The 19,374-nt window shown below is 35.8% G+C and overlaps 1 protein-coding gene and 1 non-coding gene across 3 annotated transcripts in view; one reads left to right on the top strand and one right to left on the bottom strand.

Moving 5' to 3' along the window:
• Positions 1-19,374, top strand: part of LOC112127488 (trace amine-associated receptor 5-like) — a 177,304-nt gene that overhangs the window by 114,205 nt on the left and 43,725 nt on the right. Inside the window, exon 1 of one of the 2 annotated variants that reach the window (XM_024228562.1) lies at positions 8,311-8,409. The exons of the other annotated variant lie outside the window; for it this stretch is intronic. The gene's annotated coding sequence lies outside the window, so the exon portion shown is untranslated. Of the gene's footprint in view, positions 1-8,310; positions 8,410-19,374 lie in introns of those variants that run through there. 2 annotated transcript variants of the gene reach the window in all.
• Positions 13,016-13,088, bottom strand: Trnah-aug. Its single transcript has one exon. It is a non-coding gene; the product is annotated as a tRNA-His (tRNA).

The raw sequence follows: 19,374 nt of genomic DNA, 5'->3' as shown, positions 1-19,374 counted from the left end.
TTCGTGAGTGTAGTTTCATCATACGTTTACTATGTCTAGCACTGCTAGAATTTATCCACTTCTTCTTTTCTTTTGCTTGGATCCATTGTGCAATGGAGGATTCTGTATTTGTTTTTGTTATCCCAAGAATGGGTTCGGGGCCTATTTATGGTCTTGCAGATCCTCCTCTGGCCAGACTCTGCTTTGTCGTTACCCAAAATTCCCCTGTGCCCTGGCACCCAAGATATCATCAGGTTGTTGTGTTTCCCATGGTTTTGGAGATTTTGGATACATTCACTGACTAATTTTGATGTGATTCTTTTACATGCTAATGCTTTAATGGCTGCTTGGCTATTTGATCCTATGAGGATTTTTTTGCCAGTGTAACCTCGACAATATGATGAGAATTGTTTACTAAGAATAGTAAGAGCTTAAAAGCTTAAAAATGCTTATAAAGAAAATATTGAGAACCGGACCTAGGTGATTAAAAAGAACACCTTACCACCCTTTTTTAGACATTTAAGCAGAGTGAGGTTGCTTAAGGTGAATATGTTCTCAAAGGTGGAGTACCCACGTCTAAAGCCTGCCTGACATTCGCTTAGTGAATTGTCAGAGATAAAGATTTTTAACCGGCGAAGGAGTAAACCAGTAAATATTTCAGCAATCGAATCCAGGCATTACGTTCCTCTCTAATTAGAATAATTAGAAACATCATTGATGTTGCCGAGTTTGAAGAGTGGTGTAATGAGGGAACGACTAAAACTAGATATCAGATAGATGAAATTGAATAGAGATAATAATTTTTCTCAAAATAATTCCGGAGCATACATAAAGAATTCATAAGTAACCCGATCACATCCAGGAGTTTTGTTGAGTCAAGTGAAGTAGAGATGATGAAAGGTTCAGGGTAACACCTAAAAGGAATCCCTGGAGGGGTTAAGTAATTTTTCGAGATGAGATATCCAAGATGTCATCGATATTATATTGCTCCACACAATTTTTATAGTTTTAAATTTATTTACCAGACCAGGACCAGAGCTCTTTATAATTTGTAACACAATAAAATTGAGAGATTAAGGAGGCGGCAGAGAAAGGTTGATCGATGTGTCCCACCTATTTGAAGGGTTCTTTGGCTTCATAAAAGAGCGATTAATTGGGTCCCCTTTTCCGATTCTTTCAGGAAACGGGGTTGTTCTATTGTTTACAGAAATAACAGTTGTGTATACCTAGCTTATGTCGAGAGTGAATGTATTTATTAGCGTCAATGTGTGATGTGAGAGAGTAGATGGCGGAATATCGAGTATCCCATCGTCTCTCAATTAGGTCAGTTGTAAAATACGTGTAAAGGTTGTGTTGAGAGTGAATGTATTTATTAGCGTTACAGTGTGATGTGAGGGGGTCGATGGCTGAATATCGAGTATCCCATCCCAATTACGTTAGTTGCATAATATGTGGATGATGGAAAAATATGGAATACTCATCACCCAAAATGAATGAATAGTATGTAAATAGGTATTTAAGAATAGTCGTGAGCATGAATGGGTTTGTAACTGCATGGGTTGGGTGCTCAGCGATTAATAAAATTAGAGATATAATCAGCGATAATGTTTCTACACAACCGCCCGTTAGGAGGTAGCGTGTTCAAATTCTGTTGTGATCTATCCGCAACCTTGTAACTATGATTTTTCATTTCTATAGCTAGCTTCCGCCTAACCAGGGACCGGCGTCTTTTTAAACTTTAAACAATTTCGACGTATTTCGTTCAGTTCAGCGGATTCCTTATTCATTTTTTTCTTGTTTTGACAACTGTTCTTTTTATACTTGATGAACGTAACTTGGTCCTACGGTATCGCCGTGGCTTACAATTTTATCTGCTTCCTTGTTCTTAGTTATGTGCCCGAGAACCTATACCAACACTAACAAGACGACTATCTTTCCACTAAAAACTATTCCTCTTAGTTGTTCATATATCTTTTCGATTAATGGGTCTGCAGAGGTTCTTTTCCTGAGACCGAGGACAGTACTTAAAGCAACTGTACATATTATGAATGCATTATCATATTTTCTTTGATTTATATAGAACGGAAGTGTTTTCATGATATTGTGTTCAGCTCCGATAAAGACTTGCGGAGGAGTGGGCGTGACAATGTTTCTATATCCTTCTTCCTGCAAGCAGCAGCACTCCGCTCGTTTTCGCTGACCCATTCGAAGAGTCTGCTTTACTGAAGTATTTTATTAGCGACTGGAGTTCGCTCTTGTATATTTGAGAGATGTTACTCTTCTTCCACTTTACCACATCCTCAATGTTTTCCTTCACTAGGTTATTCTTTTTGTCAGAAGTATCCCTTTAGTTCTTATGGCTAAAGGTCTCGTAACGGTCCTCAGGTGTTTTTAGCTCTAGTTGAAGTTCAGGCCAAATAAGATTTTAAATAGGAAGTGGTCCGGTTTAACCTCTATAACTATAAGGTTTTTTGCAAAATGTATTTTAGCCTGGATATGATAGTGAGAATTAAATATTTTTATACAAAGTAACAGATCAGATCAGTTTTTAAACAGTGATAATCAATTTCTTTTGACTGTCCAATAATTCATCGGAAGGATTCAAAACACCGATAAAATTTCTTTTGAATCAGTTTTTTATAAATTGGGAAACAAACATACGCAAAATAGAAAAACACTTTAGCCAAATGTGTGCTGCCAACGTCCTTGGAAAAAGTGCCTGGTCTTATATAAACCAATACAAACCAAACATTTCCCTTCTCAAGTTACCTGCCGGTTGCGAGTTTTTAAATCAACGAACAGTTTGTTTTATGGAAAATGGTACAAATTATGAAAATTGTTGGAAGCCGTGAGGGATGCATGAAAGCGAGAGGAAAATGTAACTTGGAATCGAAACACGCTCATCAGTAATAGACCAATACATAGAGAAATAACCGCCAGAATAGTAACAATGAGTAACGGACACAAACACTGGTATATTTAAGGTCCTAAATCTGAAATTAAATATTTTTCATTGCAAAAACATCTACTTTTTTAAAAATCGGTTATGGTTATGTGTTCTAGATAAATAATTAGAATTAATTAAGGTTTTTAGTTGAGATGAAAAAAAGCTAATGGCACGAGAGGGATTCGAACCCACGACCTTCGGCTAGATACGCCGCTGCTCTACCACCTGAGCTATCGTGACCTCGATCCACTCGGACATCAACTCCCCATCTCAACCCCACCTTATGAGTTGGGATCGAGTGGATCGAGGTCACGATAGCTCAGGTGGTAGAGCTGCGGCGTATCTAGCCGAAGGTCGTGGGTTCGAATCCCTCTCGTGCCATTAGCTTTTTTTCATCTCAACTAAAAACCTTAATTAATTGTAATGTTTAATTGGTCAAGCGGACCACGAAATTAGTGAATTTAATAAATAATTAGATTAATAACGTAACATTTTTAAAATATTTCTCAAATATATTGTTTATTCGTTAAGATATAAATTATTAGTGCAAGGAATTAATGTGTAAAATGCCACATTGGTGGAAAAAAAACGGCAAGAAACACTAAGCCAGCGAATATTCATAGCTTCCACTAAAGCAGCCTCCTCATTCCTTCGCCATTTATAAAAAAGTACCCTTTCTTCCTTCCGTATCAACATAGTTTATCCTTATTATGCGTTTTTTTATTGGTATTATAATTTATTTATATTTTATTTTTTATTTCTTTATTTTTAAATTTTTAATTTTATTTGCTTTTCTTTCTCTATTATTTTTATTTTTAATGTATATATCTATAATGTTGCTGTACCGTGTACTTTACATTATTAATCATTTTAAACTTCACTTTATTTTTATTTATTACTTCTTAACTTTTCCAAATGTACTTAAACATATTCTAGCCACCTTGGCTTTTCATTATTACTTTCCTTTTCTATTATTTTCAAAATCTAATGAACGTTTAGCATGTTTAGCTTTAACATGTTTTAATAAACCTGTGTAATATTCTTCTTAATTAACATTTTTTACAACTTTCATACAAGTTTATTTCATTTTAAAAATCGAATCATACATGAGATTATATCATTATAAAACAAAAATTTTAATAAAAGACAACCGGGCAAAAGAAAACCGAGCGTTACATAAAAAGCAACGCCATTGTAATAAACTTTTTATCAAGAATTAAAAAACAATTGAATAAATATTTAATCAATTTTAATTGGGGTTTATCGATTCCGAGGCTAGGCTTTTCCAATTTCCAAAAACGACGTCCTCGTTCTTTAGCAATTATCCTTTTACACATCTAACCTCGTTTCCTCTGATAGGGCGACCTTCATGGTTCCCTAATGGAAACTTTACAAGATCTGAGTGCTTCGGCGTAAACAGTTTGCGTTGTAATCAAGGCATCGAAGGATTTCGCACGAAACGGGTCAAAGAGACAATCACAATGGCTTACTTCGCCTCCGGGCTCGTCGATATCACAATAAATCGGAAGAAAATACTAAAATGCTTGTAATTAAAAATATTCTTTAAAATTATTATCAATATGAAGAACTATATACACAATTATTTCTTAAAAGGGATATAATAACAAATATAATTTTCTGCCGTCTTGAACTCTATTTTGTTTGATTTATGATGTATTTTGTTTAATGTGTGGTGTTTATTGACCGTTATTTAATTTATTTGGAGATCGTGAAATGCGGTCTGGTGTGATGTAGGATTCAGAAAAACATTTTCTTTATCGTGTCAACGTTTCGATATTTATTGAGATCATCTTCAGGGCTCAAAGTGTTTGTTTTCTGCGTAGTTGTGTCTTTCTTGTGTACCGGGTTGAGAGTGCCATTTTGTTTAATATTTAAGAAAATAAATTAGTATTTTGGTGCAAAATTGAAGATCCAATTAAACCCGTTCGAAAACCGGAAGAGAACAAAACAGAATATGTATTAATATGTACAGGCTAAAAATAAAATACAAATACTTTCGGTTAATTAAAAAACACAATAATAATAGCAATAATTTTTATGAGTTCGAGATTGAAAATCTAAACTAAAATATTAAAAACAGTTTTTTCGACTTTGTACTTTTTGTTTTTATTTTTAAACTACTCTCATTATTCACTTTAATAACAAGTTTTATTTTAATTGTATACTTTTTATTTAAAAAAAATTAAATGAAATAGAATGTGTAAGAAACTGTGCATGGCAACTTTAAACTCGTATTTCTGCCTTTTTGAATACAGACCTTTGTAAAAATTGACCCTTTTAAACAAAGAGTCGGCTGGTTGATTCGAATATTTTTTCAAAGGTTCCCTCGTAATTGCGAATCCTAATTTGCGCCTATGTATTCAAGCTCTTGTGATCAAACAGCATCGGAATGTTTTTTAAACAGAAAAGACGTAATAAGCGACGCAGTTGACACATTCGTTTCGAATATACTAACACCGAAAAGGCAATTGGCGCCAATTTATAAAATTTCACTCCAACCGACACGCCTTTACACGTGATCTCTTTTGAAAATGTTATATCAACCACTATTACGAAACATTTATTAATATTATTTATTTATTATTATATTTTATTTTATATTTATATATTATATATTTATTATATATATAATCTGCATAGATATCGTTATCTTGACTGGGTAGGTTTTTCAAATAACTTAGTGTTTTAAATTTACTAGTTTTCGTGGTCCTCTTGACCAATTAATATCTTTCAATTAATTAAGGTTTTTAGTTGAGAAAAAAATTCAGTGTTACGAGCGGGATTCGAACCCACGATCTTCGGCTAGATACGCCGCTGCTCTACCACTTGAGCTATCGGGACCTCGATCCACTCGGACTAACTTCCCATCTCAACCCCACCTTTTGAATTTTCCCTCCTTTTTGCCATTTTTCTTATTAAATTCACTAGTTTTCGCAATACACTTGACCAATTAATATCTTTCAATTAATTAAGGTTTTTAATTGAGTGATCGAAAAAATCTATTTGTCGCCGCGAATCAAATAGATTACATGACATTTGAAAAATGGCAGAAAGGAAGGAAAATTTAAAAAAGTAAAAATAACAAGCAAGGCCGCTGGAATGGAATAAGTTTTGCTTTCTGCATGTTGCTATTTCAATTTTCTGTAATGTACTAAATTCAAGAATATGGTCCGTGTATTTCCTGAATGGGGACGAATAAGATTTCTCTCTTGTGCCCTCTCGTTTTTCCTCATTGCTGTCAGCCCCGCGGAAAGAAACTGACGGCCTGATTTCCATAACGGGTCTGCTCATCGTACATGTCTATCTCGGAATTCCTTCATTACGAATCCCGATGTGCTCTGTGTGTTTATTCACGTGAAGCCCAAACCTAACTTTGCTAAATAACATTATTGACGTTTTTTCGGCCTTATCTTTCCGAAAATGTATAGCTATTAGAAATACCATATATTTATTTTTTCAAGCAAATACCAGTGTGCGTTGTTTGTTGTTGTTGAGGATGTCAACGGTTAAAACGTAATCACGGACGCAATGATATTTGTTTTTAAATTAATATTTTCGTCAAAATTGTAATAATTAGACCTCATTAAAAATTCCTCCGCGTTCAAAATGTAACGTGGCAACCAATTAGTTGACGAGTCATCACTATAAAAGAACGGGGTAAAAAACGTTTAAAAAATTCCTTTCCATTTGCATGAAAATTGCAAAACCTTGTTTTCTCCTAATTCACGATATTTTCTCATTTCACCCTCTCTAGTTACAACAAGCCCACGTGTTTATTCGAATGGTATCTTCTTATGTGTCTTCATGCCTGCTTATCGATCTTTTTTTCAGTCCCATGGTAAATATTTGTTTATCGTATAGTATATAATAAATGTAAGATTTCATTCGGATTGTTTTTGTATGTCCTTTTTCATACTATGAATCGTAAAACACACACATACACACCACACACTCATTTGTGCTTATAGATTACATTCAGACATAGAGCTAGTCACCGGGATTTTTGTTTTACTCCAGCCCCCTACATACTACAAACATATTATTAAACTGGACTATGTGAGGTACTCGATATCAGACAGAAACGACACTTAAACATTTTCCTCAGTATATACAGTCACGCCCCAGTGAAAGCAACGTGAATGGCGAATCACCAAACGTTGAGGAAAAAATTAGTAATAGTTAGTAATAAGTTGTATAAACAATGGGTGTTAATTTTTGTTATTGTTTTTAGACATTAACTCACAGAGCCAACAGTTGACTTTTCTAGAAAAATTGCTGATAATTTCTTCAAATTTGCGCTCATTAGGGACCACATGGAACCACTTAGAGTCTACATACAAAAAACCAATTCAACACAAATGTTAAGTTTTGTAAAGCAATATAATGTTTATAGGATATATCATATTAAATGTATGTTTTTTTTTATATTTGTCCTTGTAATTTCTACATCTATTAAAAATTCTCTCAAGTTTCGGAAAAGGTAAAGGTATGGTGTAGGTAAAATTTGATATTTGAGGAAATGTGGCAGGGAGTATGCCAATTTGCATTAAATAAACATAGCACGAATAATTTTTTTTTGTATGACTGTTATTACATATTTCTTCTGAATATATCTGCCTCGAGCTAATAAATACCCCTTTCTATGAATCCCAGTATCCACTGAAACATGTATCATCCATGTTCTTTATTAATTAAGGTTTTTAGTTGAGAGAAAAAAGTCAGTGTCACGAGCGGGATTTGAACCCACGAACTTCGGCTAGATACGCCGCTGTTCTACCACTTGAGCTATCGTGACCTGGATCCATTTGATCACTAACTTCCCATCTCAACCCCATCTTTTTAATTTTCCCTCCTTTTTGCCATTTTTCAAATGTCGTGTAATTTATTTGATTCTTGGCGTCAAATGAGATGGCCATGTAGAGCTTTAGTGACGTATACTTCATTTTAACTTACTAAATTTACTAGTTTTCGTGGTCAGCTTGACCAATTAATATCTTTCAATTAATTAATGTTTTTAGTTGAGATAAAAAATGGCAAAAAGGAGGGAAAATTCAAACGACGGGGTTGAGATGGGAAGTAGTGTCCGAGTGGATCGAAGTCATGATAGTTCAAGTGGTAGAGTATCGGCGTATCTAGCCGAAGGTCGTGGGTTCGAATCCCGCTTGTAACACTGCCTTTTTTATCTCAACTAAAAACCTTAATTAATTGAAAGATATTAATTGGTCAAGCGGACCACGAAAATTAGTGAATTTAACATGTTCTTATCTTCCCTAATCCCGGATAGTTAAATTCCTTATCAAATTATCTCCTGGCACTAATTCATTAATACAGAAACTATCCTCACTTCCAGGAAACAAGATATTATTGGCGACCTTGAGCTAAAGTTGTATTGTCCGGCAATCTCGTCGCCTCTAAATTTCCCACAAACATTTGACCACTTGCCGCACCTCTGGGACCTCAAGGTACTTCCTATCTATTATTTTATCCTAACGTCACTTTTATATAGTCCTATCCCATTCACGCTGATTTTCTCAAGAAATATTCTTCTATGTACCCTGCACTTGTGACTTCCATTCAGCCTGGTCCAATGATGATATTTCTTGATGACACCCACTCCTCTCTACCAAAACTGATGTTCACATAGCCTTCTGTTCGTTTGTACAACATATCTACAGTTTGGACTTATTATGTGTACGTCACTTTAGACAGTAACTACAAATTACTATTTCCACGACATTAAATGTACCCTACGTAGGATTGTTATAAAAGGTCAAATACTACCCACACACGAGATGTCAAACGTAGACGATTGTTATAGAACAAGTAAACATTACTTTATGTTACCCTAATCTACATATCATTTTTTCTATGCACTGTGAAGGCCGATGGGGTACTCGATATTCTGCCATCGGTCCTCTCACTTTCTCGATAACAATACATACAACTATATCCGTACGGTCATATACGTAAAATTACATACAATACATTACATCTAAAGGTTGGAAAATAACCCAGTTTCTTTAAAATTTGGAATATTGGACCCGACAACTCTCATGTCCAAGGACTGCTTTTGTATCGGGTGGCCTCCAACCCCTGGCACTCATCGACCAAGCGTGACACACTGAGCCACTGACCGACCTTCTCTACAAGCGAGACATCTGTGCGGGGTTTGTCACAAAAGCAGATGTCCGTGTGACATTCGTGTATGGCCTATCCTCAATCAATTTCTTTGCATTTCAGACCATCGGTGGGTCATTGCTCCGTCGTCCTCTTGATGTGCAAGAGTTTCTCGGAAGGTACGGCCCATTGATGCTTCCACCGTTCTTTACTGCTCGTACTGCACTAGACTGGATTGCGGTGGTTCGGACTGGAGGGCAAGACGACCCAGCTTTCGCCCCCTCGTCTATACGTTCATTGCCCTCCAGCGTATTACTATATGTTTTGACCATACTTGAAAATAAAAACCAAAATGAAAAGGGTCCAAATTCATTTATTAGATACAACTGATTGGTAAAAGTTTTTTACGGTGCCCAATATTTCGAATTAAATTGAAGTTATGGCTTAATTTACAGGTTTACTGATCATCAAACATAACATGTATACAGGCGAATCTATAAAAAAGTTTCGGATCGTTGTTCACTATGGGTTAATACAGTACATAATATCAGGTAGAAATAGAAAATAAGGAGAGACAATCTTCGACGACTATCTTTTACTACAGAATAAATTCTTATCTATCCAGTAACAAAGTCAATTTGTGATCAATTGTAGAACATCGCTTTTATCTTTCACCTCCTTGCTGAAATAGTGGTTATCAATCGTCCGAGATGTGTTGATACCAGTTTTCACTGTCGTTTATTAAAACAACCCTCTCGAGTCCACCGAGACATTTTTTCCTTGCGAAACGGTGCCAGACAAATGGCCGGAGATGATGCTAACACCCGTCAGCCCAGCGAGAAAGAACTTGTTTAGATTTATATCCGCCTTCCATCCCCATCTCGACACTTTATAAGGGGAAGCTGGGATCTGGTATAATTTAGCCCACGGCTCAATGCGTCTCCGCTGTCTACGGGTTGTTTTAAACAATTTTCGTCTTTGTTGTTCAAAGTCCTAGTCGGGTTACAAATTGGTGCGCCGGAGTCCACGTTCAGAAGGATGGTGCGAGGTCTGTTACATTTATAAGAATTATTTCTAAATGATACTTTCTAATGAAAATAATGTTACCATATAGTTAGAAATAAGAACGTACTTTTTGTAATGAATATATTTAAAAAAAATTTCATAAAATTTTAAAGGTGTCATTGAATAGAATCATTTTTTCCTTTTAAAGGAAAAATATAATAACAAATTATACCTGATTGACCTGACTTTAAAAATGTGAAAAAATACGTATTAATTTGTTTTAGTTTTACATAATTTGAATTTAATTGGTAAGATAGTTGATCTTTGAACAATACAACAGATATATTAATTAATCTTTATAAACATGGAAATTAAACAAAAGCAGTAGTTTGGCTTATTTATAAATAGTAACATTTCTTGCAGTCTTCTTATTTTTATTGCAAATTAAATAAACTCTAGAGTAGATAGAAAATTTAACTTTTTAAACATTTATATTTAATTTTTTAATTTAAGGTAAGTTTACAATAAAGTATTTAAATAAGTAACGATGTTTTCTTATATTTCGACCTCAACAATTTAACTTATGATTTTTCCTTCTCGAAAGAGGGATAAAAGGTCATCTCAAAAAAACAACAACCAGTTTTTCTTCCAATCTACACGTTCGGATTTATTTTAATCCTTCATCAGGTGATCCGTTGATATTTCCCATGATTAGAGTAGTCCTTCCTCACCTGAGGAAGGATTAAAATAAATCCGAAACGTTGTGGATTGAAAGAAAAACTGGTTGTTGTTTTTTTTGAGAAGACCTATTATCCCACCTTCGAGAAGGAAAAATCATAAATTATGTAAATAAGAAAGGATTTTTTCCTTAGGTTATTTTAAACAACAAATCGAAATTTTACTTGAAATTCTTTTAGTTATGTGTTAGTACGATTTGGATATCTTGAATGAACAATTGCAAAACAATAAAAAATGCTGTACTTAATAAGAGAGAAATCCGCAGGCTCATCAAAAGAAGACATTTTTACGTATACGTGATTTTAATTTACATATATGTAATTAAATAAATGCACGATTTTTTATGGATTAAAGCTTAGTTGATGAAATTCTGAAAATTGTTCATTCCGATATTTTTGGCCTGCTTAGATTGTTAGTTTGTCAGACGCGTTCAATACGTTTTGATAGATAACAACGTGTCTTCACTACACTACAGACAACATGGGGAAAAGTGATAACATTATTTTTTATCAGATAATTTACGTCAAAGTTACTTTTGTGATTTCGCATGTTTATCGATTCCTTTATGTTATTTGTTGAACCTTTAAACCATATTCTTTTATACTTTCCAAGAATTGGGTAAACGGCTATAATAATTAAATAGATCTCGTGTTTCAGTAGTTACACATAGAGCAGTTGTCGGTTATTTCAGCTCTCTAGGGTTTACAATACACGTTCTATAATTCCTACAACATGGTGCAAAATAACCCAAGGTATTTTAATACCTTTGGTGTACAGATGAATGTAGTCACGATTATTTTTCAAAATGCCTTATTATGTTTTTTTTTTAAACTCCATAATAAGTCAAACTCTCACCTAGTTCAAAATTGTCAGAAACCTTAATTGGTCAAGTCACACACTCAAAGACTGATAAATAAGGTGTACGTACGCAACCTTTGATCCTCATAAAAACTGTTGTTAAAAACTGTTGGTCCTTTGGCTAAAGGATCGGGTGCAGACAGACGAATCTTATCAGGCTATATAAAGCGATCGTGAGACCAAAAATCGATTATGGTGTAACGCTTATGCATCAGCTAAAGAGAGTAAAGATGGTACATCTTGTGCTGAACTTGCTTTGGGAGCCTTCCGCTTGAGCCCGGTCGATAGCCTCTTTACTGAAGCAACTGAGCACTCTCTCTCGGTATGTCCAGCATAGATGCCTAGGTATGCATCGAAAATACTAGGAAGTAACTCACACCCATTAATAACTTTTCCCTCACGACCAGTTTTTGACACCACAATAGAAAATCCTATCCTGTTCGCATGGCAACAAATTGCTAACGCTTATCAAAATATTCTATTCGACATTTCCAAAAACCAGGCAATCAGACATTTCAAGTCCGTCTTGGATGCTTCCTACACGAAAGTGAGGTGGGTGCTGAAGAGGTTTCTCAGTGAAATGCAGAATCCTTACTGTATTTTCACTGACAGATCAAGCAATTTAAATCGCTCAGGGTCAACGGTTGTGACCTATCTACTTGGTATGTATTGAGGGACTGGCTGAAAAACATATACTTATAACATGTTACTTGCTATACCATATACATCAGAGTTCCAACTACCCAAGCCCTTGCATGAGATGTTCTCCTTGTTTCACTGTTTAAATTCTTAGATCGAACGGAGTTTATGAAGGAATAAGGTCATGTAGAACTGGTTTCGTTGGGGGAGGAACTAGGGGGCTCCTGTATGGGGGTGCGCTCTCGGGCGGGTGGTTCCGTTGGGGACGCTTGGCTGGCCGAATGGGTGAGTAAGTCGGGCAGGTTTAGCCCACGGAAGTTAGGGGGTTGTAGACTTTTCTGTAACGCAATATATGCTATGTAAATGGTTTTTATCCACCTCTCACAAAAACGTGATTATAAGAAAGGCCGGGCTGACCATGGGGAAAGTGATATTCCCTGATAGACTCTCATCCTTTCCTTCTTCATATTCAACTGCAATGATAACTTTTACGCACCAAGAAGCCTAAATGACTCATAGTGCTTAAGGTGAAAATGGCGAGGGTGCTCTATCTCATAGTACGGTATGAAATCATTATACATAAGAAACGGACCTTAATTTTTCATTGCGAATGTATGAAAATATTGAATAGATTCACTAGTTTTCGTGGTCCGCTTGACGAATTAATATCTTACAAATTATTAAGGTTTTTAGTTCAGATAAAAAAGTCAGTGTCACGAGCGGGATTCGAACCCACGACCTTCGGCTACATATGCCGCTACTCTACCACTTGAGCTATCGTGACTTCGATCTACTCGGAGACTACTTCCCATCTCAACCGCACCTATTGAATTTTCCCTCCTTTTTGCCATTTTCTAAAATGTATTTGAGTTTGGGCGACAAATGAAATGGTCACGGAGAGCTTCAAAGTGAGAATCAAAGGTGGGGTTAAGATGGGAAGTTAGTGTCCTAGTGGATCGAAGTCACGATAGCTCAAGTGGTAGAGTAGCGGCGTATCTAGCAGAACGTCTTGGGTTCGAATCCCGCTCGTGACACTGACTTTTTATCTGAACTAAAAACCTTAATTAATTGAAAGATATTAATTGGTCAAGCGGACCACGAAAACTAGTGAATTTAATCAGTTAAAATGAAGTATACTTCAGTAAAGCTCCCCGTGGTCATTTCATTTGTCGCCCAGAATCAAATAGATTACACGACATTTAAAACATGGCAGAAAGGAAGGAAAATTAAAAAAAAGTGGGGTTGAGATGGGAAGTTAGTGCCTGAGTGGATCGCAGTCACGATAGCTCGACTGGTAGAGTACCGGCGAATCTAGCCGAAGTTCGGGGTTCGAATCCCGCTCGTGACTGACATTTTATCTCAACTAAAAACCTTAATTAATAGAAAGATATTAAATAGAAATGAAAGTATGAAAATTATATTTTTTATGGGTAGTAAAAGTACCAATTGAACCTGAATCCTTCCGCAAAGTCCGGTCCATCCTTCTTGTATTCCAACATCGATCTAATCTCTTGATTTTTGGCATTTTTTAATAAGTTTAGTGTTGTGGAATTGAGATTTTTTTCGAATGAACCAGTGTTTTTTTGTCCGAAGTGTCGGTGTGTTTGACAAAAAGCCCATTTGTAAGTATTCGTATTCGAATGCAGGGCCGCTGGATTCGAACCCGGACCTTTATCTTATACCAAAACCGTTGCGGCCACCGACGCTCCCCAATGAACCTTTGCTCTCATTTGAAAATAACTCGTTGACTTAAAAACCAGCAGAACAAGAAATTAAAAATTACAAGTAAAAGCCTACTTTGTAAACATTAGCCACAAAACAAATAACCTTGCCATAATAAAAAACCGAATGTTATCTCCTTTTATACGGGACCGCGGTAGCTGATTTGTTAAGGCATTTTTAGTTTAAAATGTATTTACTTATTGCCCAATATATAATATATATCAATTACACTAAAGTATATATTTATATTTTCATTTTTTTTCCGAAACACAAAGAAAATGTAATGCAAATTCGTTTAAATGTAATTTTTACAAATTCATTGGGTATAAATAATCTTGGGTTTGAAGTTCACAGTCACATTGATGGTGAGTGATCCAGTATAGCGTTAATAATATTTTCAAATGTTGACATACATATCTGTCCATTTGGTATAAATCTTTAGTCTTCAATAATACAATTTTAATGCGTCTTTTAAATTACTACTGTCAGGGGTTTTGAAATTGCTTGATCATTTATGCAAATTCTTCGGCTAGTCTGTCATCCAAGCGGGCCGAAACTTGGTTCGCCGTCTATACGGACTTCGGTTTTCTCGCCAGGCTTAATTGTGAAGCGATCGTTATTCGTTTTCTACGAGAGGCTAACTCAATTAAGCGTGAAGCCGTATAATGACTTTCCTCAGAGTAACTTTTCCTGATACGTTATGAAACTCGGCACTCGTGATTTTGTGATTTATTTGAATTCAAAGTTATTAACCCTCTCCAAGGAATAATTTTCCCTTCCACTTTATTATCATCTGCATGATTTTATAAAAGGATTGTCAGTTTCAGCAGCTCTTTCTTCGGTAGCTGTGCGTGACAGGAGAATGTGCCCTTGGCGAAAGTTCCAAACATAAGAACTTAAAGTATAATTTGTCATCATAAATAACAACATACGTAATATTATATTTATATTTTTATTCAACTTTTAAATCTAAACTTTACATAAAAAATATATCCACATATTTAGTTTAACACTCAGCGGTATTTTATTCTTATTGAAAATAAAAAACTGAAAATACTCACTGGTTATTAGCGATATTATAAGTTTTTTAAAAATTTCAGTAAAAATAAAATATATTACTTACATTATTATAATTTTTTTATGTGTGGTAATTAGTGACCGTTAGTCGATGATTATTCAGAAATTGTGAGATGCGGTCTGGTGTGATGTAGGTTTCAGAAAAGCATTTTCTTTCGTGCCAACGTTTCGATCTTTATTGAGATCATCTTCAGGGCCTGGGATTAAAAACGTTGTTTAAATTTAACAAATACATGTAGGATGTGGAAAAAAGTGAATTTATACAATGCAAAAAATATATTTTTTATATTCAAAGTATTTCTACTCACTCAAAGTGTTTTCTGCGTAAGCGTGCCATTCTTGCGTGTCGTGTTGAGAGTGCCTGTGATGTTTGTAACTACCAGGCTCTGAAGATGATCTCAATAAAGATCGAAATGTTGCCACGATAAAAAAATGTTTTTCTGAAAGCTACATCGCACCAGAACGCATCTCACGATTTCTGAATAATAATAATTTTTTTAGTTGCTCTAAAGTTATTTAGAATTTCAACTCACCATGCGAATAAATTCATAGGATAACTTTAATACAAAAATAGAGATACAATTTGTAATTTATTTACTGATTATTGAATAATGATTTTATAAGCTTAAATCTGCACATACTTCCACATACATAAGCACATGTACACTTCTCGCAATCCACTAGTAATTTCAGCTTTTGTAATTTACAATAAATTACCGGCAGGCCTCGAGATCGCCCACTCCTGGTGTTGCCAGTCCGGGGGTCCGGCCTCTGTTTTACACATCCAGCTGCCGAGGAACAACACCTAAGCAAAAAATTTCAGCCTCCCAGTATAATCAGTCTTCAAATCCAAACCCACCACACTCTGACTGACTTTTGAATACATTCTTTCCTATTTACACAGTGCACATACATACTTAGTAAGGGTGTTGAAAACTTGATATTCCTCCCATCACCCTATGTACCTATTAATATTATATATCACCTGTACTATATAATTAATTTAATTAAGTGACTATGGTACTCAATATTCCGCCATCGGCTCTCTCACACTACATATTCACTGCAATAAATACATTCATTCTTAACACACACAAGTGAACCGAAATAATACGTGTTTTTTTTATTGGACCAGTTGTTTAATAATAATTTGTTGGAGTCATTAGGTTTTATACAACAATTTCACACAACATCAATATGACACTACAAGAATACCACCACACTTTACGCCCTAAAGATGAGGTTGATTCTTGACGGCTCCTCACGAATCCAAGGAATTATAAAACAATACTTACATCTGTACTATACACAATAAAACAATCTTTCAACCAAACATCGGAAGAGGAGACTCAACCATTCGTTAAATACATCAACACATGCTACACATGCTAGGTACCCAAAATTATTACTACAACATCCATGTTCCAAAATCAGAACAGGGACACAGATACTCGCTGCCGTGCTCACGTACGATTCTAATATTCATTGCATTCCTACACGCAATTTATATGGAGCCAAGAAGTTGCACCCTTCATTTAGGTGAGTCACATCGAGCAACGATTTTCCACATGCCGGAAAGATACCCGGGCTTTCGTTCAAAAGTAAGTGTCCATGTGCCAACTTCGGATGACCTATCCTTAATCGGGTGAAAATGGCCCTTCTGCGTCCAGATCAGTGCTCTTACCGTTACCGTACAGACGTGTGTGCCAACAACCATCGTTTGCTGAAATGTTCGTGTCCAACAAGGTCTCAACGAGTGTGTCAACAGACAACTGGTCACGGACCGCAGTGATCGCGCTGAAGATGTCGGTACAAGCAGAGCCACCATCTCTGGAATCACCTACATCGCGCACAATTCCGCCGTGTGAACGCTACAGTGGAAACCAGTGGACGCACCATCGCAATACACGGCGATTTGTTTATTTCAATAAATCGCAAATGGCAAATATTAAACTAAACACCAGTTAATAGATGAAGAGAGAATTATAGTAAAACTAATATTTTGTTTGCGATCTTGTGTGACGTAGAGTTTAGAAAAACATTTTTTGTGCCCTCTCAACACGACACACAATAATGACACATCTACACAGAAAACAACACTTTGAGCCCTGAAGATGATTTCAATAAAGATCGAAACGTTGGCACGATAAAGAAAATGTTTTTCTAAAACATACATCACACAAGATCGCAACTCACGATCTCCTAATAATCATTGCGGTTAGTACTCACATGGTTGGCGGGGGCGGAAAGGGTAACTTATACGGGACATTTTCTCAGTAACAACACAAGTTCAACACGAACTTTTTTGAAACTTTTTGCATGAAAAAATATACAGCAACAAAACTTTCGAACACATTTTTCTAATATTTAAGAATTTTTTTCTCCAAATGTAATTGTTATGTTCGGATAAACTCTCACAGTGGTTAAAGACCTTTTATGTTACGGCATAAAAAATTTGAAACGCAGATCTTAAACGGGTTGGTAGATTTTGTCCCTTTTGTACTGCAAAACCTTACTTTTCAGGGCGGCTGTTTTTCTGACGTAGTTCCCAAAAAGTCACGTTTTGTCGTTATTTCGCATTTCCTTTCGGTTCTACTACGATGAACCTTTCGGTAAGACAAATCTGCCTAATTTTGAACTTGTTTGCATTGTTTTGTGTCCTTTCTTGTTATTTTCCCCAGTCTGGTATTGTCGGGTACGCCACGGAAAGTGGTAGGGGCCGGCGTTTGCAGAAAATGGCGCTCGCTCCTGGAATAGGAATTCTTAATTCAGTAATTATTTAACTAACTTCTAATGATCTAATATGAAACTTCTTAGACCACATCTAGGAAATGTAATAGTATTTTTTAAGCCAATAAAAAATTTGGTAAGATTGTCTAGTTCCCCTCAAAAAACAGTAAATAATATTAAGTTTATATCGTTTTAATCTTACAACATACACGAATATTTTTTGGTATTTTCGATAGAATAGAATCTTTCTAGGCATTCCATCCATTTCACATTTTTCATTTTTTTTACTGAATAGACTCAGCTATAGTAATTTACAACAGAGATCATAAAAAATACTATTTGAAGATTCAACTAAATTGTGGTCGTTGGCCTTTTATATTAATGGTAGGAGCAATAAAACGTGAGAGTTAGTGCCATAGGGTCAGTTGTTAAAAAATATGAGGCGGGACAAATAAAAGCTAAAAATGTCTACACCCCCTGTGGTCATTTGGTAGGTGAACGTCGAAATGGTAATCCGTTTACACTGGGGCAGCTGAGAGGGAAACTGATAAATAACTGGGGCCCCGGTCCTCCGACCCTCCTCCATAAACCACTCTTGTATCCGGGCAAGATAACTTTTATTGAGTCTTCCCTCAGAAAAAGCCCTCGGCAGATAAAGGGCATAACATAGCAAACCCTTTTGTCTCCCTAGGCGCGGCGCACTAACCCGTCCGAGGATTCCTGGTGTCGTCAGGGGGGAATAAATTCTTGACGCCTTGGCCCTTGTGAATAACCTTCCGGAAAATCGGGCATGACGCTGTAAAATCAGAATTTTGAACCGTCTGGTGATTTGCATTTAATAAGAAGGGAGTTTCGACCTAATGAGAATACATTATTCCGTCTTAGGTCCCGAGGGACCTACGGCTCCACAAAACATGGAAATTCATATTCGTGTTACAACGTTTCACGACTCATTCGAAAATGGGTAGGTAATTTGCAATTCTAATTAAGCTAGCCTGATATTTGACACTCCATTCAAAATAGATCTTATTTCTTTACACTTTTCAAAATAATTTTTCGTTTAACTATTGTACAATATAAATAAAAAATATTAATGCTATCATATAGGAGGCCTTGATGTCCAATTGTCTGTTGGGGTGTCATAGACTAGGGTTTGACCATTTTATAATACTGTTTTTGTACGAAAATTTTAAAAAAAGTCCACTAGTTTTCGTGGTCCGCTTGACCAATTAAAATCTTTCAATTAATTAAGGTTTTAAGTTGAGATAAAAAAGTCAGCGTCACGAGCGGGATTCGAACTCACGACCAGACTAGATACGCCGCTACTCTACCAATTGAGCTATCGTGACTTCGATCCACTCGGGCCCTAACTTCCCATCTCAACGCCACCTTTTTTGAATTTTCCCTCCTTTTTGCCTCTTTTCAAATGTCGTGTAATCTATTTGATTTTCGGCGACAAATGAAATGGCCACGGAGAGTTTTAGTGAAGGTATACTTCATTTCAACTTATTAAATTCACTAGTTTTCGTGGTCCGTGGAGA

This window comes from Cimex lectularius, unplaced genomic scaffold, assembly GCF_000648675.2.
Source record: "Cimex lectularius strain Harlan isolate CLEC.00 unplaced genomic scaffold, Clec_2.1 scaffold153, whole genome shotgun sequence".
Classification (NCBI taxonomy): Eukaryota; Metazoa; Arthropoda; class Insecta; order Hemiptera; family Cimicidae; genus Cimex; species Cimex lectularius.
This window is presented reverse-complemented; position numbering and strand designations above follow the sequence as displayed.